Here is a 10125-nt window from a genome sequence, read left to right as displayed (position 1 = left end):
ATGTACTTCTCAAGCAGCAAACCATACTTATTGTCAATTCACTGCTCTCGTGGCTGTTATAATTTACTAAATCTAGAGAATGTAGATAGCTGCGATTGAATAAACAAGGACAGAAGTAGTCTTCAGTCTTCTCCCTAAAGCAGAGAGAAGGTTTATAAGCAAACTTGAATTGGCATAGGCTATGCGTCTCTGAATTAACGAAAAATACACTATATCGTCTTAATTTTTTTTATTTTATTTTTTTATTTTTAGGCAATATCCATTCAAAGGTGGAGCCTGGGGAAGTTTCTTCCAAACCAAGTTCCATCTGCCTTACACTTGGTAAGATTCCTCCAAGATTCTGGCATATGTTTGTCTGTCTTTCTTTGGTATTAGTGTTTGCGAGTTTTTCTCTGTTTTAGTTGTCTCTATAGGTTTTTAAGCTGGAACTTGTGAGGATCTGTATGTAGGATTAAAGCTAAGATCAATTTAAATATGCCCATATTTTGATGTTTTTGGAAAAATGTGGTACCTATGAATTACGACTTGAGCCATGCAAAATTAAGTGACTAATAAAAAAAATACATGACTACATTGTTGACAATTTCTAAATCTGTGAACACATATCAGCTAATGGTTTGCTACTATGTAATAGCAAAAACAATATTTAATACCTTAAAATATCTCTGACTTCTTAATAAAAATTTGTATTTCATAACTTAACATCAATGTAATACAAAGCAGTATAATGGCATCAATGACTATGATTCCAAACTTAGAGACTCAGATTCCAGAAAGGATTGAATACTGTTCAAATACTTCCCTATGCTGTCCCCTGCCAATCCATGCTTAACATTCCAGCATTAGTATTAGTTGTGTTTAAATTCTGCTAAAAATTTATTCATCCTAACACTGATTTCTGCTAAATCACCTGGGTTAAAGCACTTAAAACTCTTACCATATATTTCCATCTTCCTTTGAAGGAAATGCAGATTTGAGAGAAAAGAGAAAGAAGAACGATTGACGAGTGAGGCTCTCTCACCAGAATGAAGAGTTGATGCTACTCTTAGGAAAAAGCACAGAAGACAAAGGATAAGTACTAAAAGTAAGCTCGCCCACATTCGTTTTGCTTAGATTTAACCCTTACTTGACTCCTTGTTAGTCTACAAGTAATCTCTTACGCACTGAGTCATGATGTGAACCTATTGATAATGCCCTTTGTAGGGACGGAGTGTTTGATCAAACAGTGTTCAGGAGGTCCATTTATTGACCATGTCCAGTTGTTGAGTATGACTTTGAGGTTTTGAGATGATCTGTTTGCTACAGTTTTCAACGGGGCCTTTATGTCTCTGAACCTGACTGTGCAAATGAAGAAACAAAACATAACAAAACAAAACAAAAACATTTAAAACAAAACTCTACAAAGACAAGAATTTGTATTTTTTCCTTCTGTATTCCTGGCATCTAGGAAAGTGTCTGGCACGTGATAGTTGCTCAGTAAATATTTGTAGATTGAAGAAGTGAATAAATGAATGATAAATGTAGTCAGCAATCATGAAAGGGCAGGATCAAGGCTGCTGGACTTTAGGAAATGTTGTCTTGTGTAATGAAAACAGAGCTGGAAGACACATCCGAACTGGATTCTCCTTCCTGGCTTGGGGCTAAATTGTTGTTTAACATTTAGATCAACAGCTTTAGCCTCTTCCCAATCTAAGTTTTCTCTTTTGTAATCTGAGTGTTGACCATCATAAATTTCTCCACAAACTCAAGTAGCAAATATAGTCATAAGAACTTGATCTTTTTCTGATTGATTATTCCAAACCCCATGTATCATATTAGCCAGAAAACATTTGCTTCTGTCTTCCTGTGGAAATCTTCTGTTACCCTCAGGGCTCATACAATACAGAGCAGGGAGACTATCAGAGTATCACCAATCTACGCTGCTCTTTTTTTGCGCTGCCACGTGGGGTTACAGTTGTCAGATGACATCAGGCCACCCCGAGATGCTGCTCCCCGGTGCACATAGCTGGCCCTTCTGCCGTGGCATCTTCAGGGAGGGACAATAATTCCAGTCACTAGAGTCAGCTTGCTCATCTCTTAGGTTGTAACAATTAGTGCTTAACTCTGAATCCTAAACCTAACTGTCTCCTAGGATGCTCAGTCAGTGTAAGGACATGATCTGCCCTGCTGTTTGCTGTCTTTCTGAACCAGAACCATCACTTTCTTTTATTTGCAGGGTTTGCACCTACAAAGTGGGCGACTTTCTTTTAAACCTTCAGAACATAAACTGTTTGATCGTCATATCTGTTCACTGTAAGACACACCTGCATTTGACGTATATCAATTTAAATTTTGATAAATTTAATATTGCCCTCCAACTTTCCTCCAGGTTGGGTCTTTTTACACATTCTTTAACCACCCAAGAGACGGCCAGACAGTCAATAAGTTCCATTGTGGCAAGGCCTGACAGTCTCTTTTATCTGGAAAAGGGGGTTAGTAACTGAGATCAATGTTGATTATGCTGTCTGGATGCAGCTGGAAGCATATTGGTACAGAGGGGGTAATTGTATTTTATACCCTGGCAAATACGATAACAAACCCTTTTCCCAGGCAATGGGGCATGTTGCCAACCTTCTAAGAAACATATTTCTTGGTGGTTTCAGATATTCCAAAGCCCACCTTTTGGAAGGAAGCCAGCCTCTTTCCAGAGGTGAATTTCCCATTTTAGGAATTAGAATAGCAGTATACAATTGTAATCTATCTCTGTGCAGTGTGAATGGAGAAAAACAAAGTATTGTCCACAGTATTGGCAAGCTATGATATGTCTGAATTTAATTTTGAGTCTCATTGTCAAAGACAATTTGAGGGAAAATTGTGAAACAGATAGAGACCTACCATTAACACCTTGCCCTCTACCTCATCAGCTCCTTTTTCCATTCCATCACCCTGTTCTCTGCAATTCAAACGCTCAAGGTCCCAGGGCCTCACATGTGTATGTCCCCTCACCCCACTCTTTCAAGGCATTGTCAAGTAATTCTTGCTAAGTCTTTGTAACTAACATATTGTTCACTGGTAAATATTAAGGAAAATTCTGTACAAAGAGAATTTGCATCACTGAGCTTTTATTGGATCATGAGTGTAGTGTGTCTGAGTGGAGTGTTGCCTATTATTTCAAGTTGACCTGGTCACAGAAGCCCTACTATAGGGGCTTTTGGGAAATGTCAAGACTCTAGCTCAGCCTCCCAGCATTGTGATCAGGGACTCTGAACATGTGGGCATAGCCTGCCTGGCTTCGTCAATAACCTTTTCTGATCCTCGTTCTTCCCACAAGATATGTAATGTTATGCTGGAAACTCACCCATAAAGACTTGTGTGTGTGTGAGGGGGGAGATGAGGTGAAGTTGGGAGGTTTGACACTTTAGTAACTACCTTCTCCTCCCACTCTTATAGAGGGGACCTGCTCTGTCTCATCACATCCATTTCTACAACACCACTGAGGTAGTGAATAAAATGAAGAATCGGGAGCCTCTTCCAAAAGGTTACTACACTAACATGAAATATTATTAGCTACATTTTCCTGTTTTCTTTACCAATGCACATGATTTTCACTGTCTCATAAGTGTTTTAAAATTAAAAATATAAGCATATCTAATTGAAACTCACTCAGATGGTCAATGCTATGTCAACTAGCTAGACCATCCCAACAGAGCTTCCAGGGAAGATAAGCCTCTCATGACAGCCAGACTATGGTAGCATTGCCAGCATATAATCCTAGAAATGTTACTAATTGCGAGCACTTTGATCAGCTCTTCAAATGTAGTATGTGTGTGTGTGTGTGTGGAGGGGGGGTTACTTTTAATATTTTAAGAGGCATTCCCACCATTAATTGATATGACAAAATTTGCAGAGGCTGAAAGTCATGACTCTAATTTTACGTATGATCAGCCACATAATTTCAAGTTCTACCTGCTTGAGTTGTCAGTTTTAAAATCACTTACTTTATAGTCAGGTTAGATGTAAGAGGGAGAAAAGAGGAGATGACACTAACCCAAACTGCAACCAAGTTGTACAATGTTCCATTCTTCTTTTCATTTAAACTTGTGGGATTTGGGGGTAGGCTATATTTAAAATCTATATCTTTAGCACACACTCTAAGCCCTGACTCTTTTTTTTTTATTAGTAATGTAGAACTGTTTTCTTTTTTAGGAGAGGTGAAATGATTGCATAGACTTTCTTCAATTATATTGTACCATATGTTGTAAGATAAGTTACATGAGCATATGTATTTCATTATGAATATAAGCATATCAAGAAGAGAACACAGGATATTTGGACACTTCCACTTTATGCCATCTCTTCTCCAACCCCATCAAAACCCCTGAAGTCTCAGGAAATTTGGATGCTAATCACCTGTGAATCTTCTCACATAAAATTTCCAGTAGTTCCTGAAGTTAATACAACCAAAAATGCCAATAGAACAGACTTTGCTGTATTACAGAACATCTGGTTCTGATCCTGGCAAGAGAAAATGAAAAGTAATGGAAACCAACATTTTGCCAGGATATGTTTTTTTCAAGGTTCTTTTTTAGAAATGGGCAGAGATTCAATGGGCATCGATTCCAGGAATTGCTCGTTCCCTCCCCATTTTCGTTTCTATAGCTCTTTCAATTATGCACACACCCAGATTTATATGCAGCCATATCTTCTTTTATTTATAGAGCAAATCTTCACTTCACTAGAAATTTCTGATCTATAAGGTGGCATACTTGCAATAAAGTCAACATGATAAATCTTTCAAGTAACAGGGTTAGAGCTACTAATTAGAACGTGTTTTGCATTTACTATTTAAAAAAACAAGTTGTGGGTGTTCACAATGTCAGTGACACTGGCCTCTTTTATTGTATTCATATTTCTCAAAGCTTATAAATCCACAAGAGATCTTATGTTTCACAGAAGCAATACAGTTCTAAAGACAAAATATGCTAGTATGGTTGCTGTTAAAAAAAGGAATTTTTAAAAGTGCAACATTTAAAAACAGGAAAATAAATGTATGAGTGTGTGTATATGTGTGTGTGTGTGTGTGTGTGTGTGTGTGTGTGCGTATCTATCTGTCTATATATAGATAGATACGCACACACTTATACATATGTATCTACATGCAACAAATATAATTTAATTTCATATAGAAGAAAACACACTCTGGATCCTTTAATGAAAAGGAATAAATTTGTCCATGTATTTAATATTATAGGAATATTTCTTAATAAACTACATTCCTAGAAAAGTCTGAAGAGGTGTAACAAGGCATAATAAGGTGTTTGTCTAGGGATGCATTACATTTCATTTTATTTGAAATTAAAACCAAAGAACGGTCAGATGTTTGCAACTCTGCTAGGAAAAAAAGAATATTTTCATTTTCTCATCTCTGTATACCTCCTCCTGCCCTGTAATCAAAGTAGATTTCTTGTGAGAAATGGAATTTCAGATATTTTAGACAGAGAAAGATAACTCAGTAGAAACAAAGGGATGATATGAAAGAAATCGTATAAAACATATGGGGAAAATAGGGGTTATGAGGAGCCAGAAATTCAGAAAATCAGAACTAAGTACTTTTAAAGCAATTCATGCCGTTACTGATACCATATTTCTATCACATTTATATAATTTCATTGTTTCATAATTCAAGTTTCTAAAGCTTTCTGATATAAAGTTTCAATCCTAATAAATTAAAAAAGTATTTCTCTTCAGTACTTTTATTCAACTTCTCGTTTTAAAAGAACCGATCTGCTAGAAGTTCATCAAAATCCTGGGAAAATAAAAGATTTGGGACCTTTTCAGGTTTTCTCAGAGTACTAGTGCAATTCTATGAAATCTGCCCTACTCGTCGATCTTCAGCTTCCTGTTAGTAAAATGGATCTACGACAGTCGGACAATTAAGTTCGTGAATTTTCCATCGTGCGCTTACACAGTGGAAAGTTCGTGAATTTTTGTATAATCATTGGTGTTGCCTTCCTCTGCCAAAAGCTTGTGTTTTTTCAAGGACAAACACAATTCTATTTTTCTCAAATCGGGAAATTCCCTAGGAATGAAGAAAAATTTGCACTAAATCTTTCAAAACATTAAGTCCTGTGTAACCAAAATTAAACCTACACAAAATATTTTTCAAAGTTTTCAGCACTCCCTGTTATCCTTCCATATGTTCAGTGTTTGTTTTTCGTGCTGAACAAATAAAAAGGGGAAATTCATGTTAAGAGAAGTATGTTAGAATTACTTGAGTGAAGTGCTGTCTATCTATCAAAGCCATTCCCAGTTTTGCTGCAAACTGGATGCAAAATTTAATTAATATGTATTCACAATACCATGCATGAAAAACACATGCACCCCAAAGGCTTAGGCAGGCCATGATTTGTCAGGTAAATACATGTTTTGATATGTGTCCAAACCCCAAATAAAATTTTGAAACCATTTGGGAAGGTCTCAAGTAAATGTTCTTGATATTTAAAATATGCTCTGCCTTACCATATGTTTGTAGAATTATGAATATTGGCCAGTTTCTCTTTGCGAACAGTTGCAGTGCTAGGACTGACTTTTAGAAATTCCTCACTATAGGAGAGTGTCTCAAGGATCATGTGAATTTTGTGTGTATGAACTACATGAATTTTTAAGTTTTGAAGGATTAGTGACAGGGTAGTGGGGTTGGTTTAAGTTCAAGGACTCGGAGGCAAAATTAGTTGCAAAGAGGGAAGGTGTACTCTTTGGAAATAGCAACGTAATAAGCCTTTGGCAGCAACAGGGTCTCTTACCTTTGTGAGCAACTTGGCCAATTCATGTGTATCTGAACCACTGGCAAATAGTTAAAGACAAAGTGTCCTGAGACACATGCAGTGAGGATGAGAGCTCTATGAACAGAAGCCACAGGGGCAGTTGCAGGCCACCAGCTCGATGTCTTAAGGAGAGCTGAGAACAGTATGCCATGAGGAATAGAGTAAGAGCTTTAGAACAAAATGAACTGGTTTTGCATTCCAGTTCTCTTTCTAATTGGTAGCTCTGGGTAAGCTGCTTAATCTCTCAGACCTCTAGACTCATCATCTGTCAAATGGGGGTAATAAAATCTATCTATACAAGGTTATATTAAGGATGAATGAATTAACGAGTGAATATGTCTAGCGCATATTAGTCTTTCCATAAAAACTCTTCTCCCTCAGCCTGCTCTCCTTGTGTGATCTTATCCATACTCAAGGCTTAAGCTGAGATATATGCTGATAACTCCCAAATCTATACCACAACCCAGACTTGCAGTGTTTCAGGCTCATAAAGTCAACCACTCCTCCTCTCTCATTAACTCTCAACTGGGCTAACACAGTAGCTCTCTAAAGTCTCTCTGCCTTCTCCCCTCAAATTCATTCTCCATGCATTTGGCAAAATGATCTAACTAAAATGCAGACCAACAAGCAGGTCTGTCCCTTTTGGGAAACAGTCAATCCCTACCTACAGCAGGGATCTGTGAAAACAAAGAGGGCCACAAAAAAGAGTGTGCAACAAGACTGTATGTGGTCCATAAAGCCAAAAATATTTACTATCTAGAACTTGACAGAAAAAGTTTGCCAGACAGGACACACTCCAAGTCCTGACCCTCACACACTTCTCCTGAATCTTGTATGTTGTTTAGACGCAGAGAATCTATAATTCCATGCCTCTGTGCTGTGGCACATTGTGTGATCTCTATCACAAATGTCTATTCTCTTCACCTGGCTAATGTTGACTCATTCTTTCATTTTCACATTAGCTTCCTTCTCCTCCAGGAAGCCGGCTTTAAATAACTGCCTCATGCATACTAACCAAGCAGAGTCCATTGTCTTTTTTCCCTGGGTAGTCCTGTAATGATTTTTGAATATCCCCAATATTACAACTCACATTGCATTATTTTTCTCATATGAGTCACACATTCTGGCTTCTTTGCATGCCTAATAATATTTGATTGGATACCAGAAATTGTGAATTTAACCTTGGTAGGTATAGATATTTCTGTATTGTTATAAGTATTCTTGAGCTTTGTTCTGAGACACACTTAAGTTACTTGGAAAGTGTCTGACTGTTTTCGATCTTGATTTTCAGCTTTATTAAGCTGGATCAGAGTAGTCTTTAGTCTAGGGCTAATTTTGGTCGACTATGGAGTAGTCAGCCTAATGCTCTGTGAATTATGAGATTTTCCACTCTGGCTGGTGGGAAAACAAATTGTTCTCAGGCCTCTGTGTGCTTCAAGTATTATTCCTTCTAATCCTTTCAGGTGGTTCTTTCATTGGCCTTAGAGAGTTCCCTCAGCTACACGAACTGATCAATACTCAGCTGAAGATCGGAGGGGACTGTCCTGGGTCTCCAGGCCTCTCTCAGTGCAGCATTCTTCTTTCCTGTAGTCTGCCATGAGAACGCTGCCTTCTTGGTCTCCCAGAACTCTCAGCTCTCCTCAACTCAAAGAGTCCACTGACCTCTGACTTGGTTTCTCTACCCTGTATCATGGAAACTCTCTCCAGGCAGTAAACTGGGCCAATCACAGATCACGTGGTTTACTTCTCATCTCTCAGAAATCACTCTCCTTAGTTGCCTGATGTCTAATGTCTTAAGAACCATTGACTTACAGGATTTGTTCTCTGCAAGTTGTTTCAGCAGGAGATTAAATTCCTGTTACTTCATCTTGATCAGAAGTGGAAGTGTCATATTATAATTATTGATTTATTACTGTATTTCCTTTTACTAAACTGTGAGGTGCTTAATAGTAGAGCTTTGTATTTCTAGCACATAATATAGTATTGTGTTTTACACATAGTAGTTTTTCAGCAGGTTTTTTTAAACTAATGACTACGGCAAAAGAAAAGTGAGGAAGAGAAACAATTCAAGACAGAGCCTAGGTTTTCTACAGAGATACCCAGAACACTATTTGTGCCAGAGCTCTCTTCAAACACAAGACTGAACTATCTCCAGTACTAATCTTAAAGCAAAGTTGTCTACAAAGCCACTTAAAAATGGTAATCAATGTGTAATGTATATACTATTTACCACTATTAATCAGAGCCCCAAAAATATGGTCTTATAATATGAAAATCAAACAATGTAGTTTGACTTTGTCTGATAACAAGTATTAAAACTCCCTGAATTACAGAGGTTCTGTCATTAATAATGATTTGACCTTCTCTGGTTACACTGCCATGTTATGAGAAGACGATTATATGATGTTTAACTAAAGAAATGTTTCAGTTATTGCTTTCATTATACATATCATGTAGATTATTATCTTAGACATCATTACCTGACAACCTGACAAACCTGTACCCTTTAGTGGAAGGAAATGATATGGGATTGACAATTACTAACGTTAACTCCCTATTTTGAAAGAGCTGTCACTAGTGGAGATAGCTTAGAATACAATTATGGGTTGAATTGTGTACCTCAAAATTCATACATTGGAGTCCAAACCCCCAGTACCTCAGAATGTGACCTTATTTGTAAATAGGGTCATTGCAGATGTAAGTTAAGATGAAGTCATATTGGAGTAGTGCAGGCTCCTAATTTAATAGGACTGGTGTCCTTATAAAAAAGAAAACAAAGGTGGGCAGGAATTTGGATACAGACATGCACACAGGGAGAACACCGTGTGAAGATGAAGGTGGAGATCGAGATGATGTCGTTACAAGTGAAAGAATGTCAAAGATTGCCAGCACATCACCAGGAGATAGGCAAGCGGCATGGAATAGATTCTCCACACAGCCCTCAGAGGGAACCAATTCTGTTGATACCTTGATGTTGGATTTCTAGACTGTAGAAGTATGAGGCAATACATTTCTATTATGTAAGCCATTCGGTTTGTGGTAATTGATTACATCGGACCTAGCAAACTAATATAATTGCTAAGTTCTTTGAGTTAAGGTGTAGATCGGGTATCTAGTCATCCCTACACATAAGGGTATAAAGTTGGAAATTAACATCTCTTGAGCATCTTCCCTGACAGTATTAGCTCATTTAAATATCATGTTTCTGTGATGTAGGTCTTCTCATCCTTATTATTCACATGAATGCATTGAGAATTTGGTTAAATAACCAGTCCAAACTGTAGAATCAGAATTCTAAACCCTAGTTTGTCTGATCCAAAGC

At 37.5% G+C, this 10125-nt stretch overlaps 1 long non-coding RNA gene across 1 annotated transcript in view; it reads left to right on the top strand.

The window, feature by feature from the left end:
- The first annotated feature begins 258 nt into the window (after window positions 1–258).
- The window catches only part of LOC141568776 (uncharacterized), a 156340-nt gene continuing 146473 nt past the window's right edge, over window positions 259–10125 (top strand). Inside the window, exons 1-2 of the long non-coding RNA XR_012491965.1 lie at window positions 259–321; window positions 963–1084. This is a non-coding gene — a long non-coding RNA (uncharacterized LOC141568776). The remainder of the gene's footprint in view (window positions 322–962; window positions 1085–10125) is intronic.

Source organism: Rhinolophus sinicus, linkage group LG02, assembly GCF_036562045.2.
Source record: "Rhinolophus sinicus isolate RSC01 linkage group LG02, ASM3656204v1, whole genome shotgun sequence".
Taxonomy (NCBI): Eukaryota; Metazoa; Chordata; class Mammalia; order Chiroptera; family Rhinolophidae; genus Rhinolophus; species Rhinolophus sinicus.
The sequence above is the reverse complement of the archived record's forward strand: the minus strand, read 5'-3'. Positions and strand labels throughout refer to the sequence as shown.